The sequence below is a fragment of the Carassius carassius genome, chromosome 33 (genome assembly GCF_963082965.1).
Source record: "Carassius carassius chromosome 33, fCarCar2.1, whole genome shotgun sequence".
Classification (NCBI taxonomy): domain Eukaryota; kingdom Metazoa; phylum Chordata; class Actinopteri; order Cypriniformes; family Cyprinidae; genus Carassius; species Carassius carassius.
Window position 1 is genome coordinate 1,564,916 of NC_081787.1, and position 18,190 is coordinate 1,583,105.

General features: G+C 36.7%; 1 protein-coding gene across 2 annotated transcripts in view; it reads left to right on the forward strand.

Annotated features, from left to right (window-relative positions):
* LOC132114181 (GDNF family receptor alpha-4-like) overlaps positions 1-18,190 on the forward strand; it is a 49,839-nt gene that overhangs the window by 20,488 nt on the left and 11,161 nt on the right. The gene's annotated exons all lie outside the window — the stretch shown is intronic.

An 18,190-nucleotide genomic window follows, 5' to 3' on the forward strand; every position in this document is an offset into this window, starting at 1 on the left:
GAGGCGGTAATGAGGAGCTCTCGAGAGCCTGCTGAAAGTCTGTTCATTTAGCGTGTCATATTTTTCAATGCCAAACAAACCATGTTTTCACACCGGCATGATGCTACTCTATAATTAGCTTGAATGGATGTTTCTGGATCTGTCACTACAACCTTCATAAAATGCAACCAAAATGAAACTTTCTGAAATATGAATAAAGGCCCATTGATGGTGAACGTGGTTGAGTGCTATAAACGTCTAAGAAGACCACACATGTGCAGTAATGCTAGCCAACATCTCTACAATTAACAACTTACCATATGCATGCAGAGTAAGCCACTTTTCAACATAATGATACACCTATTTCATGAGCACAGTGGATTTATCAACTCACTTGATCAGTGCGTATTTATATAGTCATGCCTGAAGTCAATGGAAAATCAATCCAGACGCACTCATGGATTGTTTATTCCCTCATTTCCTTCAAATTATCCAATTTAATTCTACAAGAATGTTGTCAGAAGTAATGAAGCGACTCTATTTGGATATGATGTCACTCATGGAAAATATTTGACCTTTTGTTATCAGGATTTTTTCTTTTCTCTTAAGGGTTTGTTAAATATAATAACATCATCTCACGCAAGGGCTATACGTGTTTGATACAGAGATGAGATGAGATGCATCAATGTACATATATAGATATTAAAAACATATTAAATGCATATAGTGTCTGCTTTAAAGTTTCAAATAAGTTTTGTGAAAAAGTAACTTTAATTTACTTTAAAGACTAACGTTGTTACTAGTAATGTATTACCCCAACATTGTTAACAGATATATTTATGTAAAAACAGCGTACTAACTCTGACCTGTACTTATTAAAATATATAAAAGAATACGTGATCATACTAAATTTGATTAAACGTTAAATAAGTAAAACATCTTGCTGACAAATGGGTCAACCTAGTTATTTGAAGGATAGCGTCAAAGATTGGTAAAGATTTAAAATGACAATTAATTAGTTTTTAAGGGCTGCACTCTTTTAATGTATCTAATTATTCTGGGTCTAAATGTACCTGACAAGAGTTTTTGTTAGATGTCAAACTATTGTTATGCTAAATTACATTTTCTGTAAATCATTGTAAAATTATTTTCTCAGAATTATTATTATTATTTTTTTTATTAAACCGTAATATAACCGTAAAAGATGTATTAAACTTTTATTGTTTTGATGCTTGAAAAACCTTTTTCATATTGAGGGTAAATTCAGTAGTTTTTCTTTTCCAACTACTCTAATTATTTTTTTAATAACTTCAGGAGTAGGAAATCATTCTTGGTCATAATTTTCCACTGGGGAGATGATTAACAAGTTTTCCTTACTTTCTAACCCTGCATTGATTTCAGCATTGCCTTATTAATCTGGTTTTATTACATCCTGCTACAATCAGTATTTTCAGTGAAAATTTATCTTGAGTTGGTAATTAAACGCATAAAAAATAGCTCTGATAAGAGCTTGCACGCCGTCCCACGGCTCACTGAAATGTGTTGAAGTTGTCACTGAATGCGGTTTCTGATTTCTGATGTCTGTTGGCTCTTTCACAAGCAGCGAGTCGTGATAAACCTGAGAAATGCATGAAATCGAAGCTTGTGCGATCTCAGGGGAGCTGTGTTACAGATAACACGCTCTCAAACATCCCCATGCTCTCTACTGGATGACCTTAAAGATGCTGCCATTGGTTCATCATGTTCTCTGGTTTACGTTCTATTTATAGTTGTAATTTGTTTCAATCTAGTTTCTTTACAATTGGTTGTCACCAAGAGCAAACTCATAAGATTCTGTTATAGACCAGAGAAATAAATATGCATGTATCAGCAGTGTTGGCCAGAGGAGGAGCAGATATGAGTCAAAGAGTATTTTGGATTAGTGTTTGCTATTGTCTCCTTTAGCCAAGATAGTGCAGCTAAAGATCAGAAATAATGAGATAAAAATGGTTCAGGATGTGAATATATCTATATGGGGAAGTCGTGGCCTAATGGTTAGAGAGTCGGACTCCCAATCGAAAGGTTGTGAGTTCGAGTCCCGGGCCGGCAGGAATTGTGGGTGGGGGGAGTGCATGTACAGTTCTCTCTCCACCTTCAATACCACGACTTAGGTGCCCTTGAGCAAGGCATCGAACCCCCAACTGCTCCCCGGGCGCCGCAGCATAAATGGCTGCCCACTGCTCCGGGTGTGTGCTCACAGTGTGTGTGTGTGTGTTCACTGCTCTGTGTGTGTGTGCATTTTGGATGGGTTAAATGCAGAGCACAAATTCTGAGTATGGGTCACCATACTTGGCTGAATGTCACGTCACAATGTCACGTCACTTTCCCTATATATCTCTGGCCACTTTATAAGGTACACCTTGCTAGTAACTGCATTAATTCTTCGTGGCAGAGATTCAACAAGGTGTTGGAAACATTCCTCAGAGATTTTGCTCCATATTGACATGATAGCATCATGCAGTTTCTGCAGATTTGTCGGCTGCACATCCATGATGTGAATCTCCTGTTCCAGCACATCCCAAAACTGCTCTATTGGATTGAGATCTGGTGACTGTGGAGGTCATCTGAGTAAAGGGAACTCATTCAAGAGTCATGTTCAAGAAACCAGTCTGAGATGATTTGAGCTTTGTGACATGGTGCATTATCCTGCTGGAAGTAGCCATCAGAAGATGGGAACACTGTAGTCATAAAAGGATGGATATGGTCAGTAACAATACTCAGGCTGTCTGTGGTGTTTAAATGATGCTCAAATGGTACTAAGGGGCCCAAAGTGTGCCAAGAAAATATCCCCCACACCATTACACCAGCACCAGCCTGAACCATTGAGGCAAGGCAGGATGGATCCATGCGTTCACGTTCTTCACGCCAAATTCTGACCCTATCATCTGAATGTCGCAGCAGAAATTGAGACTCGTCAGACCAGGCAATGTTTTTCCAATCTTCTATTGTCCAATTTGGGTGAGCCTATGTGAATTGTAGCCTGTTTCCTGTTCCTGTTCCTGTCTGGTGTGGTCTTCTGCTGCTGTAGCTCATCTGTTTCAGGGTTCGATGTGTTGTGTGTTCAGAGATGGTATTCTTCATACTTTGGTTGTAACGAGTTATTTGAGTCACTGTTTTCTTTCTATCATCTCTAACCAGTCTGTCCATTCTCCTCTGACCTCTGACATCAACAAGACATTTTCATCCACACAACTGCTGCTTACTAGATATTTTCTCTTTTTCGGACCATTCTCTGTAAACCCTAGAGATGGTTGTTCGTGAAAATCCCAGAAGATCAGCAGTTTTTGAAATACTCAGACCAGCCGACCGGCACCAACAACCATTCCACGCTCAAAGTCACTTAAATCCCCTTTCTTCCTCATTCTGATGCTCGGTTTGAACTTCAGCAAGTCGTCCTCACCACATCTAGATGCCTAAATGCATTGAGTTGCTGCCATGTGATTGGCTGATTAGCAATTTATGTTACCAAGCAATTGAACAGGTGCACATAATAAAGTGGCCGGTGAATGTATGTATACCTGTATGTATATGTATATATGTAGAAGGCAAAAGTACCTTGTTCTTTTTTTTTCATTTGTAGCATCTAATATAGGCCGCTCTTTATAACCTGCCTGAATATAATGCCTATTTATTATTCCATAAAACGAGTTGATGTTGATTTAATTTAAGTATTTTAAGTATTTAACATTATTTACAGTGTTTTCTTGTACTCGGAGAACAAAATGCACTTGTGAATATATTAAATACCCTTTAAAGTAAACTCCAGGAAGCAATTATTGATTAATAAACAAAATAAAAGTAATGATTCGCATGAAAGGTCACTGTTTACTTACCGTCATACTGTATCAAACCCTTACACTGTTTTTTTTTCATGGGCCATAAAAGTATCATAATTTATCTCTTACAATACAGCTTCAATTTATAGTGACCATGGGGTTTGAAGCTCCAAATAGGAAAAAAAATGTAAAAAAAAAAAGAGTCCAAGAGTATCTGAAGCCATATGATTATCTGTGTGAGAAACTATTCAATATAAGTTAATAAATTTAATTCAATGACAATTTTTTTGTCGAAAGCTGCTTAAGTATTCTTCATAATTATTTTATTTTCCACAGAAAAATAAAAGCGTATTTATACATTTCTACATTTTTGGCATGACCCAGACTTTAATTTCTGCCTCTAGTCCAGGTGTTGATCCACTGTCAGCACATTATGCAGATTCTAACAAACAACCCTAATACTATTAACTTCAAGACAGTTTTCTGCATTGGACATGCAATCATTCTGGGTGTTTTACACAGCCTGCTGAACAGAGCGGAGGTTGACAAAGATCAATTTGTGACAGACTCCTAAGAGTCTCATTAGAAAGAGCTCTCATCTTTCTTTTGATGGAGCACTTTGCCATGCACACGGTCGTGCCTTCTTCTGCTGCAGTCGCCTTCGGTGACAGAGAGCGTGTGATGATGTCTGCTCAGAAGTGCTGTCATCCCGCTTCACATTCCCAGCGCTTTCTCTGAGCTCTTCTCAAGATGAGTCAAAGGCGAGAATGGAATCGCAAGGGTTAATCGTAGAAAAACTGACATGCATCAGAGGTCATATGATTAAACACTGAGCTCATCACCACAGTGTAAACAGACTGCAATAATTAGAAATCTGGAAATTTTTAATAATCTTACAACAAGATATAAGCATGTAAACACCATTTTCCGTGACCTGAATAATTTAGTGTTTGGAAAAATTATGTAATTGAGATGTGCAATGCTAATTCTTGGCACAGATCTCACTCGTATGCGGTCATCCTGATGCTCTGTTCTCATAGAAAGGGGAAACCCAGTAAAATGGCGAGGATGGAGTGAGTTGGGAAGTCTGTTTGATTATTCTAGCAAATGCGAAATAGTTGCAATGCTTGGGAAAACTGGTGTTGCTATAGAGTTAGCGAATACGCTTTACAGGTTTCAAAGAAAGAGTATGATGTGTGGCAAATGAGAAATCAAATAATTAATGTTTGTGGATGAAATAGCTCAACGTGAGCCAACGCAATGACATGACGCCTGAAGGACTCTGTGTTGATTTCAATTTCAAGACGTAACAGACTGATGTCATCATATGGTGCGACCAATTATATATTTAATACATCTTCCCTAAAGAAAAAACACTAATTTACAATTACTTAATTAGAGGTGTTTGCCGAGGCAAGCCTCACTATTTGGATAGCTGATCATTAGGATTTGAACAAATGCCTAGTGTAACTCATCCTGCAGAGTTTGTTCTACAGATATATGAATAAACACTTGTGCATTGTACATTACAAAAAGCATTTAACATTTAGATTTTCTGGCTAGTTAGTCCATAATAATTACCAATCTCTAACCTGTTCATGAGCGGAGTGTGAGCTACTCATGAGTATATTTGCATGAATACCATGACAGTCAGGCATTAGAGGAGGACTGATGCTGGCCTTGTTTTTAATGACATTAGTCTCTCAACCACACAACGGCTGGAAAAAATGAGATGAATCACGCTCATGCTCTGCGCTCAGTGAAGGACAAAAAGCAGAAAAGTTAATTGCTACAATTATGAACCAACAGGTTCTGTGGCTGCTGTAATGTCATCGCGCCCTGTCTTAAGATAAAAGCCTTTTGTTGTGGGGGTGTTGAGGCTTGGCAAGCCATCGGTGCATATGAGAATCTGCCGACACCTGATTAGACATTTTTTTTAATTAATGCTTGTTTTGTAAGCCGTCAGAAGGGCTGAAATCGCTCACTCGCTATGCACTCTCTTCTGAATACAAATAGAAGAGCCCCTGCATTTACACTCTCTTGTGTTTTATATATCCTGCGGGTATGAGAGGCTTTCTGTCAGTCGGTGAGATGGTGTACAGGTGGCAATTACACCAGAATGGATGAAATGTATGAAATCGGCACGTGTGACAAGAGTTTATTCTATTATGCATTCCAATTTTCATCGTCAACTTTAGCTTCCAAACTTTTCAGGCTTTGTGCTTGAGGATGATTTATCTTTATTCTAGCCACACGGCATGCTGGAAGTGCACAGAGCAATGTTTAATTAATGCAGCCTGCCATAGCACGGCCCCGCATTACTAGAGCAGACTCCCAATACAGACCAAACCATCAAGTCTTGCCCTTTCTCATCCCATTGTCTTTCTGGCAACAAGGATAAATGCTCACTGTCAGAATCCCATCTTGGCTAAATGACTGCAATGTTGCATTTCACCTTCTGAGGTAGTCACTTGTGTGTAACTAATTGCCATATTTGTTAGCTCCTCCTGTTTTCGGCTTCTCTGCGGACAGTAAATAAAGAAGTGTTGTTTTGAAGTGCGATTGGGTGCGTTCCCCTGTTGTCCTGAGAGTTTGGCAAGCGGCCCGGAGATCTGTTGGTGTGTTTGTTTGAAGTGAACTCCTGCAGTCCTGCAAGTGAACCTATCCACAGCCTGTAAATAACTCCCAGTATGGCCAACTACAAGCTTTATTTCAACAGATTATATCTGCTTTTTAATAGTCATCCTCCGTGCAGTGAAGGCATTTAGGGTTTTTCATGTAGAGATTAATTTTTAATGACAACATATGCTTGAACCTTTCAAAACAGACCTACCATGACCTGTGATTATTAAGCAATATTAAATGGTTCAAAGACACAAACAGGTGATTTAAACTTAAAATAAATTAATAAATCACATTAAACATTGATAAATAGACAACAGCTATAATAATATTTCTCAAAATTGCTGTTTTTACTGTATTTTTGATCAAATCAATGCAGCCTTGGTGTGCATAAGAGACTTCTTTAAAAACATAAAAAAATGACGGTAAACTTTTGAATATATATATGTTTATACTATATTCTTCAATATTTTAAATATTATATTATATACAAAAAAGTCAATAATATACAGATTTTTTTTTTGATTCTGTGATTTAAATCTCAGTTATTTGTGGCATAAGAACACAATTTCTCAGATTCCTCCAATTTTTTACTTAAAACAAAGAGTGTGATGTGATCCTTCTGAAAGCTGGTTGACTTGGTTTGAGGAGTTTTTTGAAAATATCCCTAGATTTTTATAAAACGTGTTCATGCCTTTATCACCGGCAGGGTGGACTATTGTAATGGGCTCCTCAACGGCCTTCCCAAAAAGATTGCACTGTATTTAACTGTATTTTATGTAAAATCATTTTCTATTTTTAACTGTTTTAAATTCATTTTAAATAAGTCGTTTTTTTTTTTTAATAATTTCCAAAGTTTTAAAATTGCTTGTTTTATTTTTGTTGTTATTGTGGTTACTTTCTTTTATGTAAAGCAGAAAAAATATCTTCCATATCTGAAGTTGTGCTCTCTAGTCAGCACATGTAGGCATTCATAAACGTACAGCAGCAAATCCTCAATCAGGTGCAATGAAACTGATCCGATCTAAAAGCTGCTGCGATCAGGTGTGTGAGGAAACGGGAACGCGTTAATGTTTTTGCAGTGGGTGATTTCATGTTTCTGCAGGGAATGGCATTCTTCCGTGACTTTGTGTGAGATTACGCGAGTGACGTGCCTCGTGTGATGTCCGCAGATAATTCACCAGCCTGTGTTTTGTTGCTGGAAGTGAGCTGTGGGGAATAGGCATCTACTGCTGACAAAATACATGATTAAAGGAAGGCCACTGTGTTCAGTGCATCAGACAGGCTGATTAGCATTGACTTTCCAGAGTCATCAACATTATATTATAATGGCATTTACAAGATTCAAGGTCTATTTTATGTGGACCGTTAGAAGACATTAGGTGGCCTTAATGTTTTCTCCATTCTGCTTGTGTCTGGTGCATTTTATTGCATTTTTGGTGATAAAATGCTACTGGCTTCTCTTCATTGTTTCTTGAGAGGTATTCTTTTTGTGTGTGCACAGAAGAGCCGGATGAGAAAGGAAGAGCCTTGGCATTAGGAGCATGCACCTGACTTGGGAATAATATTGCACCCTTAATTATTGGTTTTCACCGATTATTCGCTTGCACATTTGTTATAAATAAGTAAAATGACTTTTGTTTTTGTCAACTTCAGCTGTATTTTAATCAAAACAGTTTTCTGGATTATATGTAAGTTTACTCCGCAATTAAAAAAATTGGAAAAACAATTTTTAACTATATTGAACAGCAGATAAAAATATCTCGTATTTTCTGCCTTAAAGCTGCATTGCTGTGGAAGTCGAGGACATATTTCCCCTGGAAGTGACTTTTTGAAATTGCTTCTCTATCAACACATTGTACAAGCAAATCTGTCTTTGCTCTGGGCTGTATCTCTGGTACACACACACACAAAACAAATTGTGTGATGCCTTGCATATAGATTTTCAAAGTTGTGATTCCAACATTTTTTAAACATGTTTTGCTGTCTCAATTTTCTACAAGCTAATTATTTTCCTTTGATGTCAATAAGTGGTTTTTGTGCCCAGTTGAGTAATTGTGTGCGCTGATTTCTGCTAGTGTGTGGTGTCTTCATATTTTTTTTAGAAAGTTAATGTTTAAATCCCTCAAACTTTTGATTAGCTGCTTTAAATTTAACCCTCTATGGTACGAAATATGATATCAGTGAGGAAAAAAATACTTGTTATGTTTTTCCTGCTTAAAATTGGACACTATAACAGTATTAATAAACATAATAATTATTTTTACATTTATTTATTAATTAAAAGTTTGTTGCCTCCAGGCAACATTGTACCACAATGGACAAATTGAAACATTTGACATTTTCATGAAGAAATAATTTATATATTTACTGAAATCATCAATTTCTTTAACTAAACACTTGAACAAACACATTTATCAAGTTTTTAATGAATTACACATTTCATATTTAATAAAAAGTAACATTTATAATCCAGCTGTTGCCCTCAGGCAACATTGTACCATCGTGGAACGCAAACCATCATATCATCAAATTATGATATCAAAACATTACAATCGGTGTTGTTTCAAGTTAAAACATTAACAATAACCATAACCTTATCCTAATATGAACCTTATCCTAACAAGCATGCACATACTGTACACACACACAAGGACCTGCATGTACACGAGCACTTACACAAAATCTCCTTCCTCGCTAATGGCACCTCACTGCTTGTGAAAGCTGAGGAAGCAATTCCTCTCAACACATTTTGAGCACTGCACTTTTACAATGCCTGAACAACCTGGGTATTTGCATCTACCTTCCCAAAGAGGACAATGACCGGTCTGAACAATGCAAACCAGTGTTGATGGTCGTGGTTCTACAGGGGTTTTTGGACGCTTCTCAGGCTGTTCTTCCTCAGTGTGCTGTGATGGTCTCCCTCTTCTCTTCAAGGTCTTCTTCTCCATACAGAGACATCCTGCAACTTCAGCTTTGAATTTTGCAAGGCTGCTCACATCCTTTGGGGGGATGCCACAGTCTCTGCTGTCTCTCCGGTAGAGGAGCCAGGCCTCAACAACCGCAAAATCAAACATGCGGAAGACCACTCGGTGATACCACTTTTTGGATCGAATCTTTGTTCTGTAGAGGGCAATGAGGGAGTCTAGTAGATCAACCACTCCCAAACTTTTGTTGTACTTGGTGACAATGCTTGGGCATTTCACTTGGACTGTTGTCTTCTTTTTTTGTCCCATTTCATCACAGTGGTTGCTGGATTCGCTGACGCAAAGGTGGAGAGGAGAGTGACTGCTCGATTATCATGCCACTTCACAGCCCTAAGAGCAACCCCATTGTAAATGGTCTCCTTTTCCTCAAAAGCCCCCCTTCCTTTCCTTTTCATGTCCTATGTTACCACTAGCGCCTATGTCAGGCTGCCCATTGCAAGGAGAGATACACCCAGTGTATACCTCAAAGTTGTAGACCATGCCACTGCTATGAGCAAGAACAAAGACTTTATATCCCCAGCGTTTTGGATGTCAGCAGTGGGCGCACCTTATACAGCTTGTCATAAGCTGGTTCTCCAATATATTTGTATTCAAACCTAGTATGCCTGGTATGGCCTTATGTGATTCCATTATTGTACAATGTTGCCTCAAGGCAACATGCAGTTTTATGTAATTTCCTATGATATATTTGATGATATATAATGTAAAGTTTTTGAAAATACTTCTTTACTAACCAATGAAGGTGATTCAGATTTTTTGTAGCTGATTATCTGGACAGAAATGAGTGGAAAATGCCTTTTTCAGTGGAGAAAATATGGAGCCATGTGACATGTGCACGTGTGCTGAAAGAGGGAACAAAATGAACCCATGTGGGTCATGTGACCACTCTTTTGCATTTTCATTGGTTAAATACGAGTTCCCCTCACCTTAGAGAGCATTGAACAATTACATTTTATTAAGTTTTTATATAAAAAAAGCTAAAATAGACTATGTTGCCTGGAGGCAACACCGTACCATAGAGGGTTAATATAATCTTTTTAGATATTGTGCGTCCTGCATCATTAAAAAGTTAAATATTGCAGATCCTGGAAAAACCTCGAAAGCGTTACAAAAGTGCATGAAGAAAAATAGCAATCGGGGTTAAAGGAATAGTTCACCCAAAAATGAAAAAGTGGCAAAAATGTGCTCACCCTCAGGTCATCTGCGATGTAGATGAGTTTGTTTCTTCATCAGATTTGGAGAAATGTAGCATTGCATCAGTGTCTCATCAATGGATGCTCTGCAGTGAATGGGTGCCGTCAGAATGAGAGTCCAAACAGCTGATAAAAACATCACAATAATCCACGGCACCCATTCACTGCAGAGCATCCAGTGATGAGACACTGATGCAATGCTACATTTCTCCAAATCTGATGAAGAAACAAACTCATCTGCATCGCAGATGACCTGAGGGTGAGCACATTTTCAGCAAAGTTTAATATTTGGGTGAACTAAACATTTAAATAAAATTTTCAGAGATTAAATTTTATTGACAAATCACACTAGTTAAACTGAAAAGTGTTTATTTGCTATACCTCTGGTGTCACAAAATAGATTTGCAAATAAAAATACAACTGTGCCAGCTTACATGTGTTGATTTGCTTGAGCTTTAATTAATATTTTGATCCTTCTTTTTTTTTTTCAAAAATTAAGTGTTGATTTAAAAAGTTTTTAAACAAACAAACAAACAAACAGAGAGTTGTATATCCACAGTTTGCATATACAACTTAACATCCTGGTGGATTAGTGAATATGATTAAAAATGCTGGTGCTGACTGACAGCTTAAAAATAATACTCTGCAGGGAAAGAGTTAAACCGAGATGAGAATTTATTCAAATGCGAAAATGTTGGACTAATTTGATTGGTTTGATATATATTTTGCCAAAATATATTTTTATATATTGAAGGTGTATATAATTAAAAGAAATCACCGTAGTCATTTAGAACAGTTTTCTCTGTTTGATTATAATTAAAATGACATTCACATTTGCAGAACATAATTTTTTTTCCCTCACAGATCATTTGGTGAGGTTCTGCTGGTGTGGTGTCAACCTAACAGAGTCCATTAACTTTCATTTCCACTCTCATCCATTCTAAAGTGGGTCGTTAGTTTGGTGCATCTGGGTAACTGATCGGCTAATCTGTCTTTGATTTATGTGCTAGGAGAAGTGAGGACTTACACAGGGCTCTGAAGGAATTGATTACTGACATGGTTAATTGGCTAAACCCACTGGTACACTGAGACAGGCTTATTGGAAATGTCAAATCAAGCACTTAATTTGCATTCATGATGCATGGTGTCTATTCTGGCTTCTGCCAATGCAGCATTAGTGAATGCATTTTGCGTTAGAGAGGCTGAGGTTTCACGCTGCTGCTGGAATCATGCATCTGACCATCTGTCTTTTCACTACTGCCAGCTCTCAAAGTTTATGGACACCTGATCGCAGGGTTGGTTCTTTGCATGCTCACTTAAAATATCAAACATTTGGATAGATGATAGAGAAGTACAGTATGTAATTATTCACCATTATTTGCCTCGACATTTTAATTAACATCGATTCGGTTTATTCAACCTAACAATTAGACCTCGTATGCTAATCATATGCTAATATTTTGGTAAGTTTGAACTTTTTTTTCTGAATACCATTAATTTTATCATGGAATTCTATTATTTTACAAAACTTTGTTGTAAATATGTTTATTCACACACTGTCATTAACGAACAGTCATTAAATAGACTGAATTATCACAAACCTTATAGGCTATACATAACATACGTCAAGTCAGATTTTGATGACATGGACTGAATAAATCATGTGCCTACTTGTGTTTTAGAGGATCCAGCATGTGGTAGATGAAAACTTTACAAGTCAGTTGTATTTAATTAGCCATTCATAAAGAATTGCTTCATTCCTAAACAAATCGGCCCGTTTGAACGAATAGTTTGAATAAATGAATCACTCATTAAAACAGGTTATTGCTTAATATTTATTTATCTATGACAGGACTAAACCAGTCAACATAACAGCATAAATACACACTAAGCAGAATATTGTTTAATTATTGTTATGGAAAAATCCCCCCAAAATATAGATAATATTGTTTTTGTCAATATTGCACAACGGTTTATATAGCTACATTTTACAATGGAAACCTGCATAATGCTTGTTTGCCCACAGCTGTAAACAGCACTAAAATATAGACTTAATATTTATTGAACATGTATATTTTTGTCTAAAATGTTTTTCTGTCGCTGCTTGACCCGCTTGCTATGACAGACTTTTGTGAAATGAATATGTGCATAAATTTAAATGCATAAAGTGCAGTTTAAAGAACATAACAGGTGTGCATTGGGTAATAATTTCTCAAGCTCATCAGTCTCTGTCAGCACTTGACCTCATGCACTGGATCATGCACTGGATCAGCCGCTTATAAACATCTTTCATGCTTGGGACGGCATGCAGTCTCTGCCACAAACACTCACGTTTATGGGAAGACATTTTCCATTAGTGCAGATTTTTGTTGCTTTTGATTTGACCAGTTGAGAATATCTGTGTTAGACCAATCAAGTTATGTGCTGAAAAAAATCATATGAGCAGATTTATGGTGGTTTATTTTGTCTTTTGTTGGTTTTAGAGCATGAGATTTACAGTGTATTAATAAAACCATAACTAAAGCATTAAAGAAAGTGTTGCTTGAAATCAAATAAAATATAAAAACTTGTTGCCAAGAAAACATTTCTTATGTTAGTTTAGTCTGAATCTGGGGACCCTGACTGGATCCTGAATTGCACACGTGTCTTTTAAAGAAGTGATTTGAGTAAGTGATTCTGAAGCATGTGATTCGGAAATCAGACTTGAGCAAAAACGTCTCGCCCGTCGGTTTGGATCAGATATTGGTCAGTGAGCCCATTCTGAGTTGGGACAATAATCATCAGGTGCACACAGACTATGTACCGTTCATCTTTACAATCACAGGCCCACTTAGCGGTCTCTCAGACAACAGGTTGTCATTTTTTGATCAATAGAGCTCCTGCTGTGCAATTTTGCTTCTCACTTTGCACAATAGACAGGGCACCAGCCGCTTGAAACAGACAGTGTGTTTGTTATTGAGTGTGTACAAACATAAAGCTTTGCTGGTTGAAAGTCCATAGTTGCATGTATCCGTACCTAACCGTTAACCTTAGAATGAGTTCGTGTTTTTGAAGTAACATGCGGTGCTGGATAGTAATGTAATCTGGATTACGTAATCAGATTCCAAAAATTAAGTACTTTATGTTAATTTTTATTGGTTACATGGCCATTTTTATATCAATATGATACAAAACTATCATTTTAAAATCAATGTTATAAACGAGTAATCTGAAAGTAATCAAAAAGTAGTCTTATTATATTACCTAAAATGTGTAATGATAACGTTACTAACTAACATTTTTGTCATGTAATCTGGAATTGGTAACAGACTACAGATTGCCCAGAACTGGTTATACCTGAAGGCTTTGTGGCTTTTCTGAGCTTAACCGTATGTTTTATGTTATTTTTTAAAACTAATATGACATTGGTTTCTTTCAAGAATGTTGTTTCAGTGCTAAAATGTTAGTGTGCATTGCAAGATAAATATATACACAGCTACAACCCGAATTCCGGAAAAGTTGGGACGTTTTTTAAATTTTAATAAAATGAAAACTAAAGGAATTTCAAATCACATGAGCCAATATTTTATTCACAATAGAACATAGATAACGTAGCAAATGTTTAAACTGAGAAATTTTACACTTTTATCCACTTAATTAGCTCATTTAAAATTTAATGCCTGCTACAGGTCTCAAAAAAGTTGGCACGGGGGCAACAAATGGCTAAAAAAGCAGGCAGTTTTGAAAAGATTCAGCTGGGAGAACATCTAGTGATTAATTAAGTTAATTGATATCAGGTCTGTAACATGATTAGCTATAAAAGCTTTGTCTTAGAGAAGCAGAGTCTCTCAGAAGTAAAGATGGGCAGAGGCTCTCCAATCTGTGAAAGACTGCGTAAAAAAATTGTGGAAAACTTTAAAAACAATGTTCCTCAACGTCAAATTGCAAAGGCTTTGCAAATCTCATCATCTACAGTGCATAACATCATCAAAAGATTCAGAGAAACTGGAGAAATCTCTGTGCGTAAGGGACAAGGCCGGAGACCTTTATTGGATGCCCGTGGTCTTCGGGCTCTCAGACGACACTGCATCACTCATCGGCATGATTGTGTCAATGACATTACTAAATGGGCCCAGGAATACTTTCAGAAACCACTGTCGGTAAACACAATCCGCCGTGCCATCAGCAGATGCCAACTAAAGCTCTATCATGCAAAAAGGAAGCCATATGTGAACATGGTCCAGAAGCGCCGTCGTGTCCTGTGGGCCAAGGCTCATTTAAAATGGACTATTTCAAAGTGGAATAGTGTTTTATGGTCAGACGAGTCCAAATTTGACATTCTTGTTGGAAATCACGGACGCCGTGTCCTCCGGGCTAAAGAGGAGGGAGACCTTCCAGCATGTTATCAGCGTTCAGTTCAAAAGCCAGCATCTCTGATGGTATGGGGGTGCATAAGTGCATACGGTATGGGCAGCTTGCATGTTTTGGAAGGCTCTGTGAATGCTGAAAGGTATATAAAGGTTTTAGAGCAACATATGCTTCCCTCCAAACAACGTCTATTTCAGGGAAGGCCTTGTTTATTTCAGCAGGACAATGCAAAACCACATACTGCACTTATAACAACAGCATGGCTTCGTCGTAGAAGAGTCCGGGTGCTAACCTGGCCTGCCTGCAGTCCAGATCTTTCACCTATAGAGAACATTTGGCGCATCATTAAACGAAAAATATGTCAAAGACGACCACGAACTCTTCAGCAGCTGGAAATCTATATAAGGCAAGAATGGGACCAAATTCCAACAGCAAAACTCCAGCAACTCATAGCCTCAATGCCCAGACGTCTTCAAACTGTTTTGAAAAGAAAAGGAGATGCTACACCATGGTAAACATGCCCCGTCCCAACTATTTTGAGACCTGTAGCAGAAATCAAAATTGAAATGAGCTCATTTTGTGCATAAAATTGTAAACTTTCTCAGTTTAAACATTTGCTACGTTATCTATGTTCTATTGTGAAATAAATATTGGCTCATGTGATTTGAAAGTCTTTTAGTTTTCATTTTATTAAAATTTAAAAAACGTCCCAACTTTTCCGGAATTCGGGTTGTATATAAAAGATCCTTGTTAAACCCTAGAAGAGCTAAAACGCCAAACAGCTCGTTTTAAAGACTATATTTTTACTCTGGGAAAGTAGATTCTATGACTAGTGAACTACATTCCAAGTCTCCTGAAGACGTGTGATGAAAGCAAAGGTTTCTTGCACATATTCCAACTTGAGTAACGTCCAGCACAATCAGGATTCATGGATGCAACATTCAGAAAATGTCACATTAGCTAACAAATATTTTTTGATTAGATTGTATGTTATGATATGGAAGCTATAACGTTACATTTTCACCGTCACAAATATCTGTTCTCTTGAGTGAATCAAGATTGCATGAATAGGCATGATTGTAAGAGTGTGAAGGACAATTATTGAGTAAAGCACACCCTTTATTCAATAATAGCAGCATATTAGTTTCTTCAGACAACATATTTTTAGATTTCTTTCCTTTATTTGGTCATATAGAGTCTGTAAGTGTTTTGGGATCAAAGCTTTTGCCAGGAATTGTGAAAGAGGTGCTTAAAATAAGAATATGCAGCTCTTTTTTGGTTTGTCCCCTATAATATATGGAAGCATATGGGTAGCAATATTCAGCTTGGAATGTAATATGTAAAATGACAATGCATTTCTGTATTTACATTAACATTTTCCAATACATTTGTGCAACGTCTGGTGCAAAATGAAAATGAAAATTAAATTACATCATTTTCATTTGCCATTTCATACACTAGTTTTAATATGTAAAATGAATACTAATTTTATATGCTTCCATAATAATGATTCTACTGCACAAAAATGTGTTTAAATTGTGAGGCGGTGGGACTGTATCTTGTAACTAGAATTTTTCTTTATGTAGATATTCCTTTGAGTTTATGACACAACAGAAGATATTTTGAAGAGTGTAGGCAACTAAAGAGTTGAATTCCATAGTAGTTTTTCCATCCGTTGTTCCGTCAACTCTTCAACAGAAAAAAACAAACTCATTCACGTTTGGAATGACCAAACGATTACATCATTTTAATATTTGAACTGTCCCTTTAAGATTAATTCGAAGCAGCGCTGACAGAAGATTGTGCAAAAACATCTTTGCATTTAGGTTTTAAGCTTGTGATAATTCATGCTGAACTTTCTGTGATGGTAGGACAATTCTTTATGGAATTTATCATTAAAGGAAACATGTTTTGTTAATTTGTGTTAAGTTTTATAATCTTTTAATTGTAAGTTTCTTATTATAGACTTTGTTAATTTGCATTAAATGATTTATCACAGTTGAAGATTGCTTCTTGTTTATGGTTAAAGTCAACATGAATTGTTAGGTTGCATTAATTGTTACTATTTTTAATTGTAAGCTTATTACAAAATTTGTTAATTTGCATTAATGTTTTTGTTAATTTTTCTTTAATTTAGCTGTTTTAAACATGCTAAATTGACAACCCTAGTTAAAAGCCCATTTAATTCAGTCTTGTCCTTTTTTTTTGCTTGATTTTTAACAGCTGCTTGTATCACATATGCTACTTTCATTTCCGTAAATATATATTAATATTCAAAAGATGTTTACAAAACCCATATGCCAGGGGCTATTCAGAATTATTATTTATCATTATTATAATTATTATTTTTAACCAGAATGGGTTTACACATGTAAAGCTAATCAGGTTACAACATTTACTTGACATAATATGAATAAGACCAAATATGAGCCAATTTTCTCATTACAAGATACAAGTTACTTTTGTTATTTTAACAACTAACTCTAATGAACTAAAATGTAGATTTTACAGATGCATCATTTGAAGTCTAAGAACCGTAAACAACTCTACAGCTTTATATAGCTTCACACGCATGCATGTTTAATTGATATAATTAATTGTCTGGTTGTGTTTGGTTTGATCAGATGGTGGCTGGGCTGTGTTTTTTCTCCAGACTATTCCCTCCCTAATCCAGCTCAGGCACTAATGTTGAACAATGCTCCAATAAGATATAGAAAGTCTCATTTTGCCCGCTGTCATGTTGATTTATTCTCATGTCTGTAGTCATGATACATCGCCTTCCCTGCCTCCACAAAACTGACTCCATATGGTTGCATCTGTCAGAAAGCCTTTTTCGAAAGAGTTTTTCGGGTGCAAAATATCAGCCTACAGGTCCTGCTATTCCCGACCGAGGCTGAAAAACATCAAGCTATCTCTGACAAGCACACCGATGGATGAAAAGCCACGTCAAAGTCATGCAACAGTGAGCTGTTCATTTGCGTTTCGGTCCAAAAATGTGGTTGTGATTTTACCAATTATTTGAGATCATCATTAATTCAAAACACTAACACATGCATAAATCTGTTAGATGTTGAAATAATGTTTTTTAATGTTTGAATTTCGTTCAGAGCCCTTTTCTCATGCAATTTAATCAGTGGATTAACAGATGGTGTTGCAACCTGTAGTATATTTTTATGTATCTGTCAGGAAACGACTCTGAATGTCACATTTTATTTTATGTAAATGCATTCATTCTGACTCTGTGGGC